This window comes from Siphateles boraxobius, unplaced genomic scaffold (genome assembly GCF_051911475.1).
Source record: "Siphateles boraxobius isolate OS27281-9 unplaced genomic scaffold, OSU_SipBor_1 41, whole genome shotgun sequence".
NCBI classification, from domain to species: Eukaryota; Metazoa; Chordata; class Actinopteri; order Cypriniformes; family Leuciscidae; genus Siphateles; species Siphateles boraxobius.
Genome location: NW_027509042.1, coordinates 6,672,308 through 6,697,018, shown reverse-complemented (window position 1 = coordinate 6,697,018; position 24,711 = coordinate 6,672,308). Strand labels below are relative to the sequence as shown.

At 40.0% G+C, this 24,711-nt stretch overlaps 1 protein-coding gene across 3 annotated transcripts in view; it reads right to left on the bottom strand.

Moving 5' to 3' along the window:
• Nucleotides 1-24,711, bottom strand: part of kcnb1 (potassium voltage-gated channel, Shab-related subfamily, member 1) — a 44,641-nt gene that overhangs the window by 3,705 nt on the left and 16,225 nt on the right. The gene's annotated exons all lie outside the window — the stretch shown is intronic.

Here is a 24,711-nt window from a genome sequence, read left to right as displayed (position 1 = left end):
AGACAGAAAATCTTGACATAGCTTAGTGATTAAAATTATACTAAAACTAAACTCCTATTAATTAAATCACTCAGTTAATTAATAAACAGAACTAGCAACTAAAACAACTAAATTGGGTGAAGTATTTAATTTTCTAGCGAAAACATAAGGTAAGATCTGTCCTGCTGTCTAAACACAAAATAGTTCCCTGTGAACCTTTTCAGAAAGAAAAAAAAACTGTTAAGCTCGAAAATTAGAAAAAGATCTGTAAAGCTTTAAACCTCCCACAGAACAACATAATGTCTATTAAAACAAAATGGCAAACACGTGGTACAATCCTACACCACTAAGCCAACTAAGAGGCTTTCGTACCAAATAACTGAATAAAAAAGGCAATTGTCAGACAAATGATCAAGACCCCAACAGTGGCCAAGGTCTTTGGCTGAGGCGCTGTTTACACGACACCGTTTTCAACTAAAAACGTAAAACTTTTTTTTCGCTTTGGCCGTTCGTTTACGTAAAGAAAACACAAAGTTTTGAAAACGGGTTTCAAAGTGCAGGTTTTTGAAAATGGTCTCCGTGTAAACAACAAAAACACGAATCTCTGAAGACGATGACATCATGCACATGCGTATTACGTGTTCAGTCTATAGTGTCTCATCGCCATTTAATGGCCTGGCAGCAGAATACAGTTTATTTAGTTGTTTTCGCTGATTCGTGTGAAGAGATCTATGTGAAGAGATCGCTTTGACAGTGGTGTTGTCTGTACGCAGAAAAACTTCTCCCAAACAACATCCCATAACCTATAAACAGCAAAGATTAGCCTTTTATTTATAAGCTTGCCAAAGCTTCAGCGGCATTATTTCCACACCGGTATCAGCAACCACAATCTCTACTAAGTCATACTGGAGCTCCCAACCCCCTTCTTTTTTATCCTCACCGTCTAATAAAAGGCGTTAATGTTAGCTAGATGTTTGTGATGTCAATGGTATATATTTTATTGTTGCATTCCATTCTAAAGTTTTTTATTGGTCCTAAGTGGTTAGCAGTGGTGTTCTGGTCTTTAAAACACCTCTATAAAAGACAAAGAATTATAACAGAACAACATAAGAATTCTCTTAAGAGATGTGACAAATGAGATGTCTATAATAGGCCCGTTTCAGTTTTCCTCCTAGAAAAATTTTGCTTCAATTCAAACATTGCTCATTAAATGTTTCCAAGGCCAAATGGAGACCAAATTAATACCTAAAAGAAACATAACTCCATTACATCTGAGCTATGAAAGAGCAACCTCTGAGCAACAACAATTTACTACAGCTTTGAATGATTCTGAACCCTGAAGGTAAGAAAGAATCCTTTTGTAGGTGATTTTCTTGGCTTTTTAAGTCAAGCATGTGTGTGCACATGAGCGTTACAAAGTATTCTTAATGTTCTTAAGAATATTCTTAAAAATTCTTAAAAAAAAAGACAGTCCACTTCACTGACAATGAATGTTAAATGGGAAGTACATTTTAAATGGCTTCAGCACATATTCTCAGTGCACAATCAATTGAGCCATTGACCAAGTGATAATCTGTTAATAATGTCTATACACACTCAAGCTGAGGAAGGCTTAACAGGGTCAACTCCCTGTGTAGAGACAGCTAAAGATGCACAGGGAGAAATCCCAGCCTTTCTTCATCATCTCAGGTGAGTGGCTCATTATCACATCCAGTGAGGAGTTTCTACAATCATGTACAAATTATGTTCTCCTGAGACACACAACAAATACTCAAATGCATACAAACAGCGTGTGAAGGCTCCAAAAGCTGCACAGCAGGACATCCCATAAAAAGCACTTCAATTGCATGCAATCCCACAGGAAAGAAAAATCACAAATGTGATTCTTCTTTAACACACACACACACACACACACACACACACACACACACACACACACACACACACACACACACACACACACACACACACACACACACACACACACACACACACACCGCTTGTCTGAAGCCTAGAAAATCACAGAAACGGGTCCAGATCTTGAATCAGTCACAATTTTCAATAACGTCTCTACGGTCTCAGGGATACTGTACATTACGCCTCAGAGAGCGCACATGGTTTAAAAGCTACACTAAATGCATAAAAGCAATACTCAATACTTTACCACATTTAAGGAATACATGAACATAAAAAAACGTGAAATTATTTTTCACCGTTTGTCTGCCAAATCAACATGAAGGAAGCCATGTTGTTGTCATGTGACAAAATAACCACCCCATGTTTTTATTTTTACATGAGGTGTAACTCAAAGAACATATATTTAGCCTTACAAAATCAAAAAAGTGAAAGAGGAATTAAAATATTTTTATTTTCCCTTAAATGGACTTGTACACAAATTGTCATTATTTTCAAAATGTCAATAAATATTATATATATTAATTATATCGTGATATTTATTATTAAATAGAGCCAATACATTAAAACATATGATGAAAACGGTTTAAATGTCACCCTCCCCCACATACCCCCCCAAAAACAGTATAAAACCAACACGAACACAAAGAGGAAATTGCTTTGAACTTGCCACTTGTTTTTAAAGAGATAAAAAAGAGGTAAATATAATCCTGCATAACCCACACGTTCAGCAGATGTTTCTGTGACTCTTCAGTGAAAACTCCTCCTTTGACCTTGACCACTGACATTCAACCACTGCTGCAGAATTGTCATGGCAACCTTCTTCAAGCTTGGTAGGAGGCAGTCACATGAAGAGGTTTGTTTGAAAAGTGTAGAAGCCTCTGTCCCTCTTATCATCAGCATCAACACCATGCTAGACTGTTTGCTACTTACAAACATACAGTCTGAAGGTGTTAATAGGGGAAATTACAGTCCTGTACTAATCTATTTAGTCATTTTTTCATGGGGATGATTCAGAGGTCATGCTGATGGACAGAGGCTAAATGGCATATTTGGCCAGGATGCCGGGGTTTAACCCCTACTCTTTTTTTCGAAGGACATCCTGGTATTTTTAATGAGCACACACTCGGTTTAACGTCTCATCCGAAGGACTGTGCTTGTTACAGTACAGTATCCCCATCACTATACTGGGGTATTAGGACCCACACAGACCACATGATGCGCACCCCTTCTGGCCTGACTAACACCTCTTCCAGCAGCAACCTGGTTCCCTCGTTTCATCACGGGTGGGGATACACACGAGCTGTGCGTTGTCTGTATGGGAGTTGAGCATGCCCAGTCATCCCTTGAGGGGGCTGAGTGCGACCATGTGAGAAGCTATCTTTGAGAATGCTTCGCTCCTGCCGGGTGCTCTTCGAGGAGGGTGCTTCGGCACGCGTTCCCCTCTGTTCTGATACTATTCGGTGTGACTTAGATCGTGGGGTTTGCAAATGGATCTGGATCTGGCAGAGGGGTTTGAGACTGGCCCAGCCCTTTCTCTGCCCTCACATGCCAGGTCTAGTGCCTCATCTCAGAGGGAAGCATGCCCTGCGGTTTCTTCCCCCCTGGATGAGGTAGCGGTACTGCAGCTATCCAGCTCTGAGGAGTTGGATGTTGGTAGTATCGAAACTGGAGATATGGAGGACTCGCCACCTCATACTCCTGCATATGAGGAGCTTATGGAGGTTGTGACTTGTGCTGTCGCTAAGCTTAACATTGAATGGTCAGCCGAGAAACAAGAAATACACCAAATTAGCAAACTAGATGAAAGATTTCTACCATCTAGGTCACAACCTCCTCGTCGGGGATTGCCTTTTTTTCCCCAACTTCCACATCAAGGAGTCGAGGTCGTGGAAGAAACCCGTTTCCTATCGTGTTTTCAGCCCCCAGACATCTAATTATTATAATATTTTGGAGCTGAAACACCATGCCTATGTGGCGATGCCCAGGGCTAAAAAGATGCTTGCGAGCTTTTGCAAAAGGAGGCTATAGAACGGGTTCTTCCTCCATAGCAAAAGTGAAAAAAAATGAATGTCCACAACACTGCTTTAAACTCCCAAATTTAATATAAAGGCAACGTTTCGACCCTGCTGGGTCATGCACTCACATGACCCTGCTGGGAAACGTTGCCTTTATATTAAATATGGGAGTTTAAAGCAGTGTTGCAGACATTACATTTTTTTTCACTTCAGTAAGTTCATTTTGTCCTGCACCTGCCAAAAGGTGGGATGTGCACACAATTACTTTTATAAATATAGTCAGGGTTTTACATCCATTACTTCATTGTTCCAAAAAAGGATGGAGGGTTGCGTCCTATTCTAGATATGCACCAAATAAATTGCACAGTTCAGAAACTCAAGTTTAACAGATCGTGTCACTAATCAGGTCCGAGGACTGGTTTGTCACGATAGATCTCAAGCACGCATACTTCCACTTATCCATCCATCCACAACACAGGAAGTTCCTGAGGTTCACTTTCGACGGTGAAGTGTACCAATATCGAGTTCTTCCTTTCGGCCAAGGTTTATCACCCCGCACTTTCATGAAATGCGTGTATACAGCTCTGGCTCCTCTGAGAGTTTTGAATTACATTGACGACTGGTTGATTCTACCTCAATCCGAGCACATGGCGGTTCAGCATCGAGATGTCATTCTTGCTCACATGAGAAAGTTGGGGTTGAGGCTCAACGCCAAGAAGAGTGTGCTTCTTCCAGCTCAGAGAACCAATTTTCTAGGCGTGGTTTGGTATTCGACGACGATGCAAGCACGTCTTTCTCCTGCTCGTATTGCGTCGATACGCTAAGCCGTAAATGGGGTAAAACCTGAGGAGAAACCCGCTCCACATGATCAAGGTCACATGGTGATGCCTACGTGCCTTATTTATGTGGAAAAAACCTTGGTTTCTTTCCCAAGGCCCGGTGCTGGGGACTCTTTGTCGTGTCGTAACGCTAACGACAGATGCATCCCTCACGGGTTGGGGGTGATCATGAGTGGTAGCTCGGCTCAGGGTCTGTGGCAGGGCCTTCTTCTTTCCTGGTACATAAATTGGCTGGAATTGATGGCTGTGTTTCGAGCACTCACACACCTCCTCCCAGACCTGAGGGGCCATCATGTGCTTGTCCGCATGGACAACAAATCGGGGGTCTCCTACATAAACCATCAGGGGGTTCTGTGGTCGCGTCACCTATACAAACTGGCTCACCAGATCCTCCTGTGGGCCCAAGGGAAGCTGCATTCTCTAAGAGCAGTTTATAGCCCTGGGCATCAAAACCACAGAGCAGACATCCTGTTGTGGCAGGGACTCATGTGGGAGAAGTTTGGTCAAGCGGAAGTACCTGTTTGCATCTCAAGAGACAACACACTGTCCGATGTGGTTCTCCCTCACTCATCCAGCTCTTCTCGGACTGGATGCCATGGTACAGACAGACTAGACTATACAGACTAGCTTATGAGTTTACTTACAATATATCATGTTGACATCAATGGTTAATTTTTATTGTAAATGGCAATCATCACTATCTAAATGAACCCCTAACCCTAATTACTTGCACATAACTCACCCTGCACCATTTCTGCTATGGACATGAATTATAGCACAAATAATACAAGTTGAGAAGAGGTGTGATATTACTTTTACAGCCCATCAAACTTCTAACAGTTGATAAACCAGGTAAAAATATTTGGACCTTTATTGAAGAATGGACTTGAGCCAAATCTAGAGACAAGAATCATATTGACTTGGGCTAGTAAGCAACCATTCAGAAACAGAAACACCCTAGCAACTAGATAGCAATGATTTTGCAACCTCCCACAATGACCTAGTAACATGGCAAGGAGTTTGGCTTCTAGATAGTTACATTCCATCATTTACTTGAATATGAGCAATCATTTAAAAAGTTGCACCAATGTGAGAAGCCAGACAGACCCAGACTTGTGGGTTGATATAAGGGAGAGGGAGAGATGAGCTTCTGATAGTGTTGCCGAACACGCCTTCACGTCCCTCTGAAAGTGACACTGTCGCCATGGTTACCAGAAAAGACCATGTCTTCCACATTTTCCACCAAAAGATGTCATGACAGAGCACTCAAACACACATACATATTCTCCTCAATATCAATGTGAAATGAGTTCAAATCCTTAATGAATCATTCAGTTTTTAGTACTGCCCTTGAAGAAATGTCCTCGTCTTTATCTTCTGTCTGTCTCTCGAAACAGCTCTGACCTGATGCTTGAAGACAAGGTTCGGCTGTATCTTTAAAGCCCTTGAGATACAGAGGCAACAGCTGTGTCCTCGTGCGTGCACACACACAGACACAGAGCTAGATGACCTGAGCGACTGGTCCTTGGCAGAGCCCTATTTTTTTCGTTCATTATTCATTTGTCTGCAATGAGAGGGAAAATCCAGTCACAGAGTCTATATATAAACCTGCCCAGCCCCTCATGTAGTTATTAATAGCTCCTGTCGGGCAGCTTTGGGATCCTACAGGAGTGCTCTCTTAGAATACACACACTTACACACACACGCACACACACACACACACACACACACACACACACACACACACACACACACACACACACACACACACACACACACACACACACACACACACACACACACACACACACACACACACACACACACACCGGAATATAGCGGAAATATTTCATTCTCCAATTTTTATGTAGATTCGGATAGAATTAATAAATAACTAGATTTCAGCATTTTCTGATGGCTGATATCACAAGTCTTTATGATGTTCAGATCACTACAAGTTCCTCCTTCAATGTGCGGCTATATAGAATATATTCATGTTTTACAGTAATGTGCATAGGTTCAAATTGTAAGTCTGATTGCTTTGAAAAGTAATAGCACAGCCCTCCTCAACAAGCTGCATTTTTTGAGGAATCATTCATGTCTTTAGCAGAACTGGTACAGGATGATATACACACTGAAATGCAATATTAATGAAAATTCTGTCATCAAACGGTTTTGGTTACCATTGACTTCCATTCAATTTTTTTTTTTTTTTTAGCATATAATGTAAGTCAATGGGAACTGTTTCGTTTGCAACATTCTTCAAAATATCTTCTTTTGTGTTCCACACAAGGCAGAAAGTCTTACAGGTTTGGAACCACATGAGAGTGAGTAAATGATGACAGAATTTTCATTTTTGGGTGAACTATCCCATTAACAGTTCTTAACCTAAGTATGAGCAATAGTGATAATTCTGCACAGTGTATCTCATCTCTCATTTGTGTGTCATTCAAGAACATCTAATGATGAGAAATCAGACACATATCTATCACAAATACGCAGTTATGCACCAGTGACTCACCCGACCACACAAACTTGCTCATACATTTAACATTAGACACTGACAATGAATCAAACACGAACAAAAAAAACAGCGGTACACAAAGTAAACACATGCACATACGCACGCCACTCCTTATCCTGGCAGAGACAGCTGTGCGTTCAAGCGTCGCACAAGACACAGTTGCTATGGTGACAATGACGACACGCTTTTTAGCATTGCAGGGATGGGAGAGAGAAAAGAATGCATGTGTGTGTGACTGTGAGTGTGTGCCTGTGTGTCAGTGGAAAATAAGACAGTGGCGAAAGTATTTACAGAAACGCAACAAGCTAAAGATGAAAAGTTGAGACGTGGAGATCAGCAACACATCCTAATGTAGAAGAACTAAACCCTTGACAAGACGTTACAATACGAGCGTACACACCCAAATGTCAACAAATCATGTAATTTGACTCTTGACCTTAATGTTTAAAGTTTAAAAGGCAGTAACACCATGCAACAAAGAAACAGCGTTCATGATTACACTTAGGTCAAGGGAAATGTAAGCAGCAATCACATTATTTTTTAATGCATCGCCGAGAGTAGTCTCAGTTATTTTCCACATGGAACCTACATTAGCGGTTTCACAATTAATAACAGTATAATGCCCATTTTAAAGAAACTGTGGGTTATACTTTATTTTAAGGTGTCATTGTTAGTGTAATTAAATATTTAAGTACAGTGTAATATTAATTGACTACATGTACTTACTACATGTAGTAAGCATTTGGTTGAGGGTTAATTGCATGTAATTAGGCATAATTTACTGTTATTACTATGGTAATTACATGTAACATATGTAACAAGGACACTGTAAAATAAAGTGTTACCAAACTGTGCTATTTGTTGACTTATTTAACAGCTTAACTATATAATTTACAGCATACTGAATATAGTCCCATTATTTTATATTTTATTTTGCATAATTATTTGATGCTTAGTTTGGAGCATTCATTCATTCAACCACATTATGCTGTCTTTTAAAAACAATGGTTGTATCATACTTATTATAATTCTAATGATGTACATTAAAGTTTGGGATCGGTAAGAGTTTTTTGTTTTTAAAGAAGTATCTTCTGCTCCCCAAGCATGAATTTGATCAAAAAATACAGTGAAAATGTGGAATATTTCAATTTGAAATATATTATAAATATAAAGTATTTTAATAACGTTTTAAATTTAAACTTAAAAATGTATTTATATTTTAATGTAGTTCAAATGAATAATTAATTTTTTTTTATTTCTTGTGAAGTTAAAGCTCTAATCCTCAGTGTCACATGATCCTTCAGAAATCATTCTAATATGTTGATTTGGTGCTCAAGAAACATTTCTTATCACATTTAAACAGTTGTGCTGCTTAATATTGTTGTGGAAACCGTTATACATTTTTTCAATATTATTTTATGAATAGATCAGTTTAAAAGAAGAGTATTTGTTTAAAAAAGTTGTTTGTAGCAATGTAAAAGTCTTTACTGTTACTTTTGAACAATTCAGTGCTTGCTGAATAAAGGTCTTATACCTGGTTTCACAGACAGGTCTTAGGTTAAGTCGGGATTAGGCTTTAGTAAATTTAGGACATTTAAGTAGCTTTTATAAACGTGCCTAAGGGCTCGTTCACACAAAATGTGTTTTTGCTTTGAAGATGCTGCAAAAGACGCAAGATGTGAGCGCAACGGTTATAGATGTCCATTTACATAGAAAAAATATAAGTAGTGCATTGGAATGTAATGACGCATTCTGTGTGAACGGCCCCTTAGAAAAAGACATCACTGGTGTGCAAGTTGCTTTCGGATAAAACAGCTCAAACATGCATTTTAGTCTGGGACTAGGCTCAAGCCTTGTCTGAGAAAATGGGGGTCAGTGTAACTTGCTGACCCCAAACTTTTGAACAGCAGGCACAAATGGCACCATTTCTTGAGAAATGCCTTTTCAGTGTTCTTGTTCTACTCTAAAGACTTTGAGCCCCCCCAAAAGTCTCTCTTTCTCTCGTGCATCTGCCTTAAATCACACACCCATCCTTGAGTGCCATTTATTTTGTACCTCTGGCCTTTGCTTCCCTGTCAAATCCATTTCAGCAGCAATCCAATCTCTGACACCAAGAGAAGGGTCTGCACTAAAGATGCTCTCCGTGCTTCAGCAGGTCTTGTGTAGTGTGTTTTACGGTCGTTTCTATTGATTGCACTGACTATAACGTAGCACGGTGAGAGCTACCTGTCATTATAAACATGACAAGCCAAGTGACAGGGACAGAATAAAATGACAGTATGGGAAACTGTTGAACCCTGCAAATTTGCCATTTCTGTGATTTATTAGCTTGTTGCTCATTCGAATGGAATTTCTATGCACTAGGGAAAGAAATGGATGGATTTTTTCAAACAGTGGATTTCAAAGAATACATCACTTATAATTGAAATTGAATTAAGCCATATTCTAATTAATCATTTGAAGTAATCATAAATGATAATACATAGTAGTATTTGCTGAGAAAAGACATAAGTGTGTAGTACTAGGTAAATCCACTTCACCAGCTAGTTACTCTTCGACAGCAATGCAATAGAAATATAGAGAGCAACTGCAAAAACTGAAGTTCAAACACAATTCTGATGGCTTTGCTGTCACAAAAAAACACACAAAAAAGATGGCTGTGTGCTTGTTTTTCTGGCGCATAATATCAGTAATGAAACAAAATGTGCTCAAAATGGCCAAGTCGGCAAATTTTGTAATAAAAAGATTTCAATATGAACTCATAATCTCATTCCTTTAAGGAATGAGATTCCTTTAAGACCAAATTACCCCTCAACCGTACACCTTCGTGTTTATCACACGTCAGTCTGTTCCTATTTCAGTCAAGCTCGTGTCTCGATGTGCTCGTGTCTCGATGTCTCGAGTATTAACGGCCTGGGAAAGACTTCAATAGAATGAGACACCATGTTCCTCTGTGATACGCTGACAGAAACCATCTTTGATTATCTCTCTCTAGATTAGCCTTTTCTTGTATGCCGGAACTTTCTCATCATTTCATAATCGCTAACATACAAGATGTGTCTGCTAAATTAGCCAGAGCTCGCATCATTTCTTTTTTTTTTTTTTTTTAGCTTATCTATACAGCTGTTTCAAACCTTGTGAACCAGTCTAAAGAAGCATTACATGTATAAATTACAGAAAAGGCAATACCAGAATGTATTATGGATGATTGCATCTTTATTAAGCAATATAAACAAACAGTATTATGAACATATTATTAAATAATACATTTAATAATGCTTAAATTTGTCAAATATAATAAAATGATTAAATCATTTTAATTGAAAGGCATGTTCGTTAGGTCTTGGAACAGGATGAATAAATGGATTTAAACAAAGAATATGCTGAATATTACATATTTCTGTTCTAATGCTGACAATGTAATACTACATATTGACCGGGCTAAACCGCATACCATAATACCTTTGGGTAGGATAATGAAGGCCAGTAAAGGCACTCAATGCATCAACATTACATAAACCTTGTGTCTAATATCATGTGAAAAGGTTAAATAAGATGGCGTGAAAGAACATTCAAACCATGCCAGAGAAAAGTCAGCCAGAGAAAAACCATGCCAGCCCTTTTATTTTATTCTAGGTCTGCTATTACTTATTGCTCTTGACAGTAATATAGTTTTTTAGAGGGCACAAAAATTACTCATCAAATCATGTTAATTAAAAGCTGTGCGCCTGTTTCGGATTTGCTGGTTCTGTTTATTTTCATAGGTGATTTACGCATTACGAAAGAAGCTTATGCATTATGCAAGTGCTCACATTTCTGGAGGTGGCAGATAGTTCTGGTAAGGCAATTTAAGGTGTATACTATAGGCGTTTTATTTCGAGTACCACACACACATTGTCCCTGCTACCTGACAGATCACTCAAATGGGTGATCTGAGACATCAGGGGCCAGTTACATAAACTTAGCCACTATGTAAGAGGTAGTCTTACTTTTCCAATTCAAATTAGACCTATCTACCCTTTTTATGTAGCTTACTTTAAAAAGTTAGGACCAGTATTGAAGAAAAAAACTGAATGACTAACTTTTAAGTCTAGTTTAAGCAACCGTCCACAGACCTGTCTTTATGACAGCCTTTTGCACTGTAAAAAGCGATAAATATTCAGTTGCCATTCAAAAACACTCACGGCTTGTCAATTTGCGCTTTCAGGGTTGATTACAGCAGGTTTGCTGACATGTTTTTGGAGGGTGGGTTTAAGGGAGTGTAGATTAAGCTAGCCAGAAAAAATCTTCTGTAGAACCTAATTTTTTTTAACACTTTACAATAAGGTTAATTAGTTAACATTAGTTAACTACCTTAGTTAACATGAACTAAGAATTAACAATACTTCTACAGCATTTATTAATCTTAGTTAATATTAATTTCAACATTTACTAATACATTATTAAAATCAAAGGTTATATTTGCTAACATTAGTTAATGTACTGTTAACTAACATGAACAAACAATGAACAGATGTATTTTTATTAACTAACATTAACAAAGATTAACTAATATAGTATATTGCTCATTGGTAGTAAATACATTAACTAATGTTTAACTAATGAACCTTATTGTAAAGTGTTAAAAAATGTTTTTAGTAAATTTAAATATGACATTATTTACAGCTTGTCATGGTCTGGAAGACACAATATTGATGCTGTGAAAATGATATGTGTAAAGTTAGCCTTCGAGTGTTTAATGTTAGCTGATGCATCAAGCAAAATAACAAACAAATGACACAGTAACTCAACTTGGTATGATGAACAGTCTCAGCAGGTTTCAATGAGGGGTAGTATTGGAAATAGACTGGCCAGGCTGTGTTGTCCTTGGGCTTTGCAGAAGCTAAAAAAGAAACCATGAGTCCTGCCCAGTCGACAGAGATAGCACAGTATTGAGATAGTCTAGTATTGACATATCGTCTCCGGCGACCTGGACCGATTTAAAAAATGAACCCCTGCTGATTCAGTCTTTCTTCATTTTTTTTCGTGTTGGTTTAACAATGCTATTTTGGCAGCACAGTATCAATACCCTGCACATATGTATGCTGTGAAGACTTGCCTTTATCAGTAGACCATTTCATTATTATCATACTAATACTGCAGCAATCATAGGTACAGTATAATGATCAATATTTTTATTATATATATATATATATATATATATATATATATATATATATATATATATATAGGTTATATTAAGGCTATATATTAAGGTATTTATCTGATAAATTTTTTTGACCATAATTATTTAATAATAATGAAAAAAATAAAAACAAAAAGCCTCCAGGAAAAAACAATACATCGACTGCAACATAATCAGTAATCAATTAATATTTTTAATATTATAATAGTCTCTTGTTTTTGCATGTGTTTATGAATTCTTTGTACAGTATTACAGTCTGGCCAAAAATTATGTCCGCAAAATTTGGCATGTTTAATTGCATTATCAGAAATAAAACAAATGACTCCAAGCACAACCACGCAATATGCTTACAAAGATCTTTAAAAAAAATTAATAATATTTGAATAAAGGGTGAAGATGACGATTTTCCTATGCTGGATAACACTTTAGATTTGGCCGCTATATTATCGTTTTGATATACTGGATTGATTAATATATATTCAGTATATACAATGTATATGTTTATATGTATCATATCATATCATATTTATCTACAGTATAGGCTATATCTATTGTAAGATATTGATCGCTATGCTTTTTGCCTGATATACTATACACACACACACACACACAAATACTGTATATATAATACAATAAAGTATTTTATATATATATGAATTCTGAATGAGAACACGTGATAGAGACAAGACGAAAATAAGATATTAACTGACATCTATAATCTACGTAAACTTCCAGATGTAAGCACTTAGAAGGTTAGTGACTATATAGAAAGGATCAGTGCCTATATATGTAACACATTAATCATTGGAAAGTGGGAACAGGTGCATTAATATAATTTATTACAGTACCTAAGGATCATGACTACAATGGGAAATGAATCATGAATAATCTACCCCCCAAAAAACTACTTTGGTTGCTATAGTTTCCCAAAATTCCATTAGCTTCTCTTAACAAGCAAATATTGAGAAAGAAAAACGTGACACTGACTGACAGTGACATTTCATTCACAATATGGTATTTCTGAGTCTGCTAAGAATTCTGGTCAAACTTGCAAGTTTGAATGAGGAAATCAATGTATGCTTCATTATGTACTCACTGCACACTACATACTCTTACTTCAACACAGAAACACAAGCCATTGCCCTGGAAACCGATGGAGTTTGCCATGGCAACAGAGGCTCTGCTGCCAATTGTGTAGGTGAATGGGAATGCTGTGATTAGGGATGGATTAACACTTACTGTATTTAGACCTATTGAGAGTTAAACAATTTATCAGAAATGTTATTTTTTAAATTGTTATTGGACTACAGCACTCAAAGTATATAGGAAAGTAACTTCTAGAAAGCTTTGATTGTGCTCAAAAAGGCTAACAAATACAATTATGTTTGCAAAGAAGCAGAAACAGGCCAAGATTCTGCAATGAATAGGTGAAATTAGTTGCTAGCCTTAATGGAAAATCCCTTAATTAAAGGGACAGTTCACCCATAAAATCTAAAGATTTACTCAACTTCATGTTGTTCCAAACCTGTATTAATTTTTTCTTCCGTGGAGAAAATAAATTCTAAAGACTTTTTGCTCTTTTCCCTGCAATAACAATAAATGGGAACTAAAGTTTTCAAGCTTCAAAAAGTGGTCTGACTTTACTCCAAATCTTCTGAAACCAAATAATATTTCTCTAAGAAACAGGCCATAATTTAAGTCTGTATACTATTCACTGATAGTCTTCCTTTTCAGAGAGTTGTTCAGTCAGCTAACGCTGGGTACTACACACCAAAAGATTTTTTACATCTTATAAGATTTTCAAAATGTGATACACCACAAACATGAGGACAAAAAAATCCTAGACTTGACCGTTTTGCTCCTATAGTGTGTGGTGTGCCATGATGTGACAAAGACAGCACACGAACAGATTTTCAACAAGAGTCTCGAATGTGAACACAGGAAATTTCGCAAAATCTCACGAAACTTCACAATAAGTGTAGCGGACGATATGCAGGAAGAAATTGCGATGATAGTGTTGGGAATGATTTTCACAGAAAAAAAGAAAGAAAAGGGTTTGGGTGAAGTCTCTCTCTCTCTCTCTCTCTCTCTCTCTCTCACACACACACACATATTATGTGTGCTGGTACTGTTATGAAGATAGGAGACGAACCCAAGCGCAGACAGCAAATGACTTTAACAGGATTTATTATAAGACAAAAACAGAAAACAAAAGCCCACGATGGGGCAAAACAAGACAGGGCAAGGCAAAAACTCAGACAGTAAACTAACAATTACGACAGGAACAGACACTTCTAGATGACAAGACTTTCAACAGATCACTTACGGCAAGACTCACACAACGTATGACAATGTCAAACATAGTCAAACAGTGAACCGCCCAGGACAGCAAACACAAGGGGATTATATAGCGAACACTAATGACGAGGACAGGTGAAACTGACTAGACAATAATGACAAGACGGGGATAACAAGGGGGCGGGGTAACGTGACGAGACAACACAAGCACATGGCCCAAATAATTGGCCATGCGCTTGAACAAAACATGGGTCTGCCATGATCCTGCCACAAGACTGGAGAAATCAAAGACCTGAAGGCAGAATCATGACAGAACCCCCCCCCCCTTAAGGAGCGGCTTCCAGACGCTCCTCAAAGGGAAACTAAACACAAGACAAGACAGACCGTGACATAGATAAAAACCAACAAAACATGGAAAACACTAATAAAGGCAAACATGAAAAAACTATAACAGGGTTGGGATGAAACAACAAAAACAACTTACAAGGCAGAGGAGGTGGAGGAAACACAGAGTTCATGGGGGAAGGTCCAGGGTGGATGGGAGGACTTGGGGTCTGGGGTCCACGGGATGAGGGCTGAGGACGAGGACTCTGGGCAGGTTTAGACGGAGACACACAAGGAGAGGTCTTGGGGGAAACAGTCCGGGGCTTAACGATGACAGGAACGGCCGGGGAAACGCACACAGGTACTGTAGGTGACCGGACAGGAAATTTGACTGGGAAAACAGGAGGCAACAAAACAGGGGGGGCATCAGGCGGTTGAAGAGCAGGAACAGGCGTGGGTGCTGCGCTCTCGGCGGCAGGCGTGGGTGCTGTGCTCTCGGCGGCAGCGGCGTGGGTGCTGCGCTCTCGGCGGCAGGCGTGGGTGCTGCGCTCTCGGCGGCAGGCGTGGGGGCTGGAGATGAGACAGGACAGACAGGGGGTTCAAGAATCGCGACAAGACGAGACAAGTAGTCAGAAAGGGCCTTGGCGGCAATGATGACGGGCCTCTCCTGACGAGCCGAAACTGCTTGCAGGACCCCCTTAGCGGCTCGACCGGACGCAACTCTCTCAGCAGATACTGGGTCAGCGCTTGCAGTAGAGGGCACTGGGACGGCGCTTGCAGTAGAGGGCTCTGGGACGGCGCCTGCAGCAGCGGGCTCTGGAACAGCGCTTGCAGGAGTGGGCTCTGGAACAGCGCTTGCAGGAGCGGGCTCTGGAACAGCGCTTGCAAGAGCGGGCTTTGGAACAGCGCTTGCAGGAGCGGGCTCTGGAACAGCGCTTGCAGGAGCGGGCTCTGGAACAGCGCTTGCAGGAGCGGGCTCTGGAACAGCCATCGCGGACTCAGGGAGAGACAGAGACGGAGTCCAAGAGAACCCCTTCCTCCTCTTCTTTTTCCTGGGTCGCGGAGCAGAGACCGTAGCCGGGCTTGTGACCGGTTGGGGAAGCACAGCAGGAACTGTGGTCTCAGTGGAAGAGGACTCCGAAGTCAACTCCCACGACAGCCGTCTCTCTCGTTTGCCACGGAGATCAACGGGTGCAGATGATGCCTCGGGAGTCGAGCTGGGATGAGTCTGGTTCCCCATAGTAGCCACGGCGAGCACGCGACCCTCCGGGATCACAGCCAGCACGCCAGGTGAAGACGATATGATGGGAGCCCGTGATTCCTTCCGTGACAAACCGGCCACCATCTCCCGGAAAGAGCGACGAACCAGCCTCTCCCGTTCGTCCAGAGGAGGAAGTTCTCTGAGGCCCGCGATGAGGTAACGGTTGAAGAGGGGGTCAGGCAAGAAGAACCTCCTCTCTTCTGCAACCCACACATACTCCTTCAGGGTCTTCTCACCCTGGGGGGGAATGGGAAGCTTGCCATCCCAACTGTCGGTGATAGCCGACTGCCACCATAGTTCCGGGCTAGTCGGTTGGAGTATTGCGGGAACAGGCATACTGTCTGCTGGGTTCTGTAGTTGGCGGTTCATTCTGTTATGAAGATAGGAGACGAACCCAAGCGCAGACAGCAAATGACTTTAACAGGATTTATTATACGACAAAAACAGAAAACAGACAGTAAACTAACAATTACGACAGGAACAGACACTTCTAGATGACAAGACTTTCAACAGATCACTTACGGCAAGACTCACACAACGTATGACAATGTCAAACATAGTCAAACAGTGAACCGCCCAGGACAGCAAACACAAGGGGATTATATAGGGAACACTAATGACGAGGACAGGTGAAACTGACTAGACAATAATGACAAGACGGGGATAACAAGGGGGCGGGGTAACGTGACGAGACAACACAAGCACATGGCCCAAATAATTGGCCATGCGCTTGAACAAAACATGGGTCTGCCATGATCCTGCCACAAGACTGGAGAAATCAAAGACCTGAAGGCAGAATCATGACAGGTACACCTATCCTTATATGGAATGGTTTTTATACTGAGCTAATTACACTTTCTAAAAGAAGAGTCATTTAAAATTGCTCACAGAATATATCCTGTGAAAGACACAGAGCGTTTTCATCTGGATATTGATTACAATTGCTCTTTTTGTAATTGTGAAAGAGAGTCTATTGTGCACTTATTTTTTTAATGTCTCATCAATCTTTTGGTATGAGATGTCTCAATTTCTAGGTGTTAAAATGAACTGCAGCCTAGTCTTAAATTTGCCACCTGTCTTACTTCATACAAATGAATATAAATTTTCCAAAAGAAAAATATATATTATCGATTTGTTTTTGTTATTAGGAAAATGTTATATTCATCAAATTAAATGGAGTAACTCAAAACCCAAGTTTGCTCATTTCAAAACAGCCTTTAAAATATATCTAGAATCTCAAATTGAAAAGCTCAAAGATCTGTATCTCTGCTATATGAATTTAACATAATGTTAGCAGTCTTTCTTCAGTCTGATTCATAACTATTTTGGTGTATGATGGTACATTTCTCTAGAGCTCTGCAGTCACATCTCATTTCAACAACTTGCATTGATGGGTCTGAAAAAATAATTACACTTCTCTATTCATTAGATTCCAAGACTGCCTAGCCTCCTAAATGCTACAAATCACCTCCTAATGAGGTTTAATTAAAGAATGATTTATTATATATGCAGAAATATGGGCTGGTATTAATTAGATGGGGCCCAAGCGCAAAAGAATGTCATCTTAAATACGACAACACCACAATTTTACTCTCATTGCTCGGCAATGCATAAATTAAAATGGCACCAGTTATGTGTAACCCTTAATGAGATCATGCATAAAAAGGCCGATTATATGATTTCTTCCCCAAAAGTGGCCAGTTCAACATCTTCAACAACGACAGACACTTGACTCATCCACTTTCACAAATAAGGTGAACAAGACGCGATAGAAAGGCCTCATTGCTTGCTATCATTTAGATACAAAGCTCACAGAGCATTAGATGATTCATATTCTTGATTACACGATTCACAATAAAAAAGTTCACATCAAAACTTCTGTGTCACAGGTAATTAGGAGGTCCTAACCGCAGCAAACCACAGGTTAAGGCCTGCGTACCACGACGAGCTTCACGAAGCAGCTGCCGAGTGCAGCACCATAACTGCAGGACACCTTCTAATAACGCATGAGTGTTCAACTTGCATGTCAAAATAATTCATTGTGGTAACAATAACAAAGCATAATTACAGGCTGTTTTGCTAAATGATTTTGGCACATCTCGTAAATAACTCTAACTCTGCACTTATTGAAGTACAACATGGACACTAATGTAAATGAGAAGACATGACATATAGAATATAGACAGGAAATATTATTTCAATTCTAAAGCTTTGAATTAAATTATCCGCATTCTAAGGAAGTCGAATTGGAATAACAAGAGGAATTTACTAAATTGTTATTTAAAAAATTCAAGATAGGTAATGCATTCTGTTCTTCCACCCTGGTCCAAAGAATGAATAATTAATGTTAACACTTTATTTTAAGGTGACGTAGTTAACACGTTATTACACGTACTTAGCAATGACTGTAAATTATGCATAATTACAAGTAACTAACTCTAAACCAAACCCTAACCGTAACTCTAAGTAAGTACATGTTAATTAATATTACTTATTTGAGTAAGTACAATGTTACTACATCACCTTAAAGTAAAGTGTAAACGAATTAATAATTGAATATTTTTAATTGAATATTTTTTGTAATTTATAATTCATTAAATACGATGAAATGTATAAATTAGTTGCAAATTTCTATAAGTGGCATTTCATGCCATTATATCTGAGAAGACCAGGCTGAGATTAAAACCATTTCTTTTGTATTTTAGGAACTAGCTATTTTGGAACTAAAAAAATAAAATAGAACACTTGGACATGATGTGAATGTTCCCAGGACGGGTTGACCTGCTGAAACTCTCTCATCCAGGAAAGGATTACAAAAGATGGTAAAACACCCTAAGAGCTACTGGCTTTTGAAGCCTTTGCTATGGTCCTGACACATTATCATAAATTCAAAAGTAGCATAAATCCTGTGAATTCTGTTCTGTTTCTGTTACACCAGTAGGTGGCGACAAATGACTGTCTTCATGAGTGAATCATTGACTCACTGATTCAACCGATTCCTTCAAAAACGCAGATTCATTCACTAACTAAACACAGCTTATGTGTGTTGGTCGGTGTGACAACGGTTACACTTCGACTTTGTTTGGAACTGTTTTCGAGCAAATAGAGACAATATTATGTTCACTTCTTATTTATAGAACTATTGGGTCACACTTTAGTTTAGGGTCCAATTCTCACCATTAACTGAGAATTAACTTAAACTTTCGCCTCAATAAACTCAAATTACTGCTTTCTAACTAATATCATTATTTCGTTAAAAGATCATTTTGAGTGGAGCTAATATTGTAGCTTTAGAGTATTTTAATGCATATTTGCCACTTTATAGCCTAATATTCACAATATGTTGTACTTCTTACCATTTATCACTTTCAGGAGGCTACAAACTGTTACACTGTACCTGCTATAGTTATGATTTTGTTACTTGGAACTATTATTTAATTAAACTCTTACTCATTAACAATGGAATTTCATATTTACACGAATTACTCGTCTTCTGTTGTGTTGACTATAGAATTAATGAACAGGGTGGAGCTTTAGAAATTATTAGTAGCAATTTCAAATTCATTTCACCTCATCCAATCCTATCAATTCATAAACTGAGATATAAATTTCACTTTTATCACCACTGCAAAGGAATTGATTCCAGCCCTGGTCAAAAAAGCGGAGTCTTTCTGTAGTTTTCTATTTTTAGGTTAGACATCCTGACATTAGACACCTTTGCAGGCACTAGTCAGATATCTTCATAAATTTTGCATTGATAGAATGGATGGCTTATTATCTGTATCCCTCATAAGAATTAATGTCCCTTGAACATAATAGTAATAAAAATGCAGTAGTATTATATGGTGAAGGAGAAAGGTTGTCTTTCTCACAATAAACAGGGTCACCTTCATTCGTTTTTGAAATGCCATATGGTGTTGTAATTTTTTAATAAATCAAAGGCATGGTAATAATCAATGACACTTGAACTAGATCTGTGGAAATGTCCTTTATCAGTTCTCAGGTATCGCAGAAGGCTTTAAAAAGCCAGAAGGCAACTACCAATATCTCAGCGTTGCAAGGGCTTCTAGAATGACAATGGCTGTAAATAACAACATTCAGTAAGTGAATACTTTCTTTTATACCAAACAGAGACAGTAAATAAGACTGGTGTTTTGTGGAAATATCCACATCCTCAGGCACAGGGCTGGGTCGGAACTGTGGGTCTTCAATAAAAGTGATGCGCTAAATCATAAATGAGATTCTTTGAAAAGAACATTTGCTAATTACTCCGTCTTGACATGTTCGTACTTATAGTCTGAACTCACAGCACCAATTTTAATTGGGATTAATCTTGGGTGATTTGTCATTCTTTGTATTTGGTAAGTATTCTAATACTAGCAGTTTTTCTGTCTCCTCCAGGTGCAACACTTAAAGCAATAAACCATGTCCATTAACTAACTTTTAAGATTTTAGGTTAAAGTCCTTATGACTTTATAAGATAAATATTTCAGATTTCACTGCATGGCCTTACCACACAATAATAAAAAAAGATTATATTTGTAACGATCACCAGCTGGAGTGCCCTCGAGAGCCACCAGAGGACGCTCCACAATAGACTTTGATCACTTCCTCACTAACTACATTTCCCATAACTCACTGCCCGGATTCATTCTTTGGATTTCCCGTTTGCCTTGTTCCCTGCCTTTTATGCTTTGTTTGTTTGGACTGCCTACCGGGACTTTAACCTATTGCTTATCTGTTCGACCACGATTCTGGATTACTACTTTATATTATAATAAAAGCTGCGTTTGGATCTTAACTTGCCTGTCTCAGAGCAGTTTCGTGACAGAAAACTTAGCCACACCCAGATCCAGCAGCAATACCAGCCATGGACACAGCAGTCCAAATCCTGTGTCTCCGTCAGGGGAATCGTTTGATTGAGGAGTACGTAGAAGATTTTATCAAGCTGGCACCTTTCACCTCTATGAGCGAGGAATGCCTGATGATCTTCTTCCGAGGAGGGCTATCAGAACCGCTCAGTTCATTCATGCCCTTGCATAAGCCTCACGGGACATTGGAGAGCTATATTGAACTGGCCCTTCTGTTAAGCGGTTCCGTGTATATGGTGGGTGTGGTAAATGAGGAACTCCGTGAATCCACAGTATCCCCTCAGCCTGAGTTTCACGTCAACCAAGACGACCCAGAGACCGTCCAGCCAGAGCTTCACGTCAGCCACGTCCAGCCAGAGCTTCACGTCAGCCACGTCCAGCCAGAGCTTCACGTCAGCCACGTCCAGCCAGAGCTTCACGTCAGCCAGAGCTTCACGTCAGCCACGTCCAGCCAGAGCCAAGGCCCTCTTCGCCACTGGTCCTGCCCAGCGCTCAGTCCTCTTCGCCGCTGGTCCTGCCCAGCGCTCAGTCCTCTTCGCCGCTGGTCCTGCCCAGCTCAAGGCCCTCTTCGCCGCTGGTCCTGCCCAGCTCGAGGCCCTCTTCGCCGCTGGTCCCGTCCAGCACTGAGCCTTCGCCGCTGGTCCCGTCCAGCACGGAGATTGTTCAAGTCACTTCTGCCGATCCAGAGACTGTTCAAGTCACGTGTGCCGATCCAGAGACTGTTCAAGTCACGTCTGCCGATCCAGAGACTGTTCAAGTCACGTCTGCCGATCCAGAGACTGTTCAAGTCACTTCTGCCGATCCAGAGACTGTTCAAGTCACGTCTGCCGATCCAGAGACTGTTCAAGTCACGTGTGCCGATCCAGAGACTGTTCAAGTCACGTCTGCCGATCCAGAGACTGTTCAAGTCACGTGTGCCGATCCAGAGACTGTTCAAGTCACGTCTGCCGATCCAGAGACTGTTCAAGTCACGTCTGCCGATCCAGAGACTGTTCCTGTTCCCGAGCCAGTGTGTGTGATGTCTGTTCCCGAGCCAGTGTGTGTGATGTCTGTTCCCGAGCCAGTGTGTGTGTTGTCTGTTCCCGAGCCAGTGTGTGTGTTGTCTGCTGTTCCTGAGCCGGTGTCTGCTGTTCCTGAGCCGGTGTCTGCTGTTCCTGAGCCGGTGTCTGCTGTTCCTGAGCCGGTGTCTGCTGTTCCTGAGCCGGGGTCTGCACTGCCGTGGCCGCCTGAGGGGTCTTCACCGCCATGGCCGCCCGAGGGGACTTCACCGCCCTGGCCGCCCGAGGGGTCGTCTCCGCCCTGGCCGCCCGAGGGGTCGTCTCCGCCCTGGTCGCCTGCACAGCCTGCTCCGCCCTGGCCTTCCATCCTGCCGCAGTCTCCAGGCCCTCTTTCTACTCCACGGACCTGGCCCTCCATCCCGCCCCCGGATCCGCCTCCATGCCACCGCCCACCTGGACAGTTTTGGAGCGTCTGGAAGCCGCCCATTGGGGGGGGGGGGCTATGTAACGATCACCAGCTGGAGTGTCCTCGAGAGCCACCAGAGGACGCTCCACAATAGACTTTGATCACTTCCTCACTAACTACATTTCCCATAACTCACTGCCCGGATTCATCAGCATTCATCATTTCATTCACCTGTGTCTCATCACCTGGTTGGTCTCTGATTGCATTCACCTGTTTCTCATCACCCTGTTAGTCCTTGTCTATTTATTCTATGTTCATTCACTCACTCAGGGCTAAGTTTTGTTTGTGTCCCACTGCATCTCTGAGCGTTTACCTGTTTCTATATTTTGCCTTTTTTCCCTGCCTGTCTTTGGATTTCTCGTTTGCCGTGTTCCCTGCCTTTTATCTTTTGTTTGTTTGGACTGCCTACCGGGACTTTGACCTATTGCTTATCTGTTCGACCACGATTCTGGATTACCACTTTATATTATAATAAAAGCTGCGTTTGGATCTTAACTTGCCTGTCTCAGAGCAGTTTCGTGACAATATTAGACTGCCATCATATAATTTCAAGTAACTATTTCAAATCTAGAATGCATGTATCATTGTAACAAAAAATTCATAGAAAATCAGATAAGCTACTGGCCCTTTTCTGCCAGCATATTTTCTCAGACATTTCCTTTAACCCTAAAATGCAACACAATGCAATGCGTAATTAAAAAAATGTGTAAAACACCTGTAAAAAAGGAATACAGAAAATTATTTCATATTAAACTGTACTTATATGTGTATTATAACACATAGTTTTTCAACTTTTTAAATAACCTATATGCCAAAATAAATTGAAATACTCTTGTGGTGTGAATAATTAATTATTTTTAATAATTATTAGAGAATTTGAATATTAGAGAACATGTTGTTTAAAATATTTTAACACATCACACCCAACGCATTCATACTTTGAAGTCACGTGACTGCCACGGATACCTGGCGGGCAACAGACGCTCACAAAATGGCCAATACTACAATCAATTATATAGCGAGGCTATTTTGTTTCCATAGCACATTAACAAAACGTTTAATAACACTAAAAACAATACAATTAGCCTACTAAATATGAATAATATCACTAAAATTATATAGGCCTAAAAACAGTCTTTAGTTTACGAACAGCAGAACTCTGCCATCTGTGAAAATCAAAAGCAGCTTCAAAAACTTGTTTAAAAAGTTAATGTGGGTCCACAAGAGAAATATTAAGCCAGTAAATTAAGATAGTCGTCGCTACCGTTATATCCATCGTCGTCTCTGAGAGAACGCGACGTTAATGCAGCGACAGTTGCTGAAAGCTCAGTACATTTCTACTTTCACTTTTGGGGAATGAGCGTGTTTACATGTATGTTCTAAACCTGATTATGCTGAATAATAGTGCATCCAATCGCACAACAACTATCTGGCAAGTCGTTACACCTCAAAACATCAACTTCTGTATATTAAAACTGGCGACGTCCTGGCAAGATCCTTGATTAGTTTACTGGGTTTAGAACGACGTTCTTGCCCGCCAGCCAGTACTTGTGACGTCACGTGCAAAGTATGAATTCCCCAAATGTATTTCATGTTATCTACACATGTACTCAAATCTGAGGACCTGCGCTTAAAATTATATAGATTATAAATGCACAACTCAGATTTACAATGTAGTCAGTCAATACCGGTAATAAATGGCACTGAACGTATTACATAATAAATTGCATGTACAATTGATTTAAAAACAACATTTACTGCCTCAGCATAACAGCATCAATACAAGGTCCTGAACTTAAAGCAAATTGCCACCTTCTGTCTTGTAAACTTTATTAATTAATACACTTTTAGAGTAAACTAAATAGAATGGTAATGCAGGACTAGTAAATGCAGATAAGCTGAAGTCTAGCTTTGAAATATGACCGGGCGGTAATTTGCAATGATATGACGGCTGTCTGACATAATCTCATTGTGCGGTAGGGCCATGCAGCGAAATCTGATTTGAGACAGATGTAGACAGAGCCCGTTCGAGTG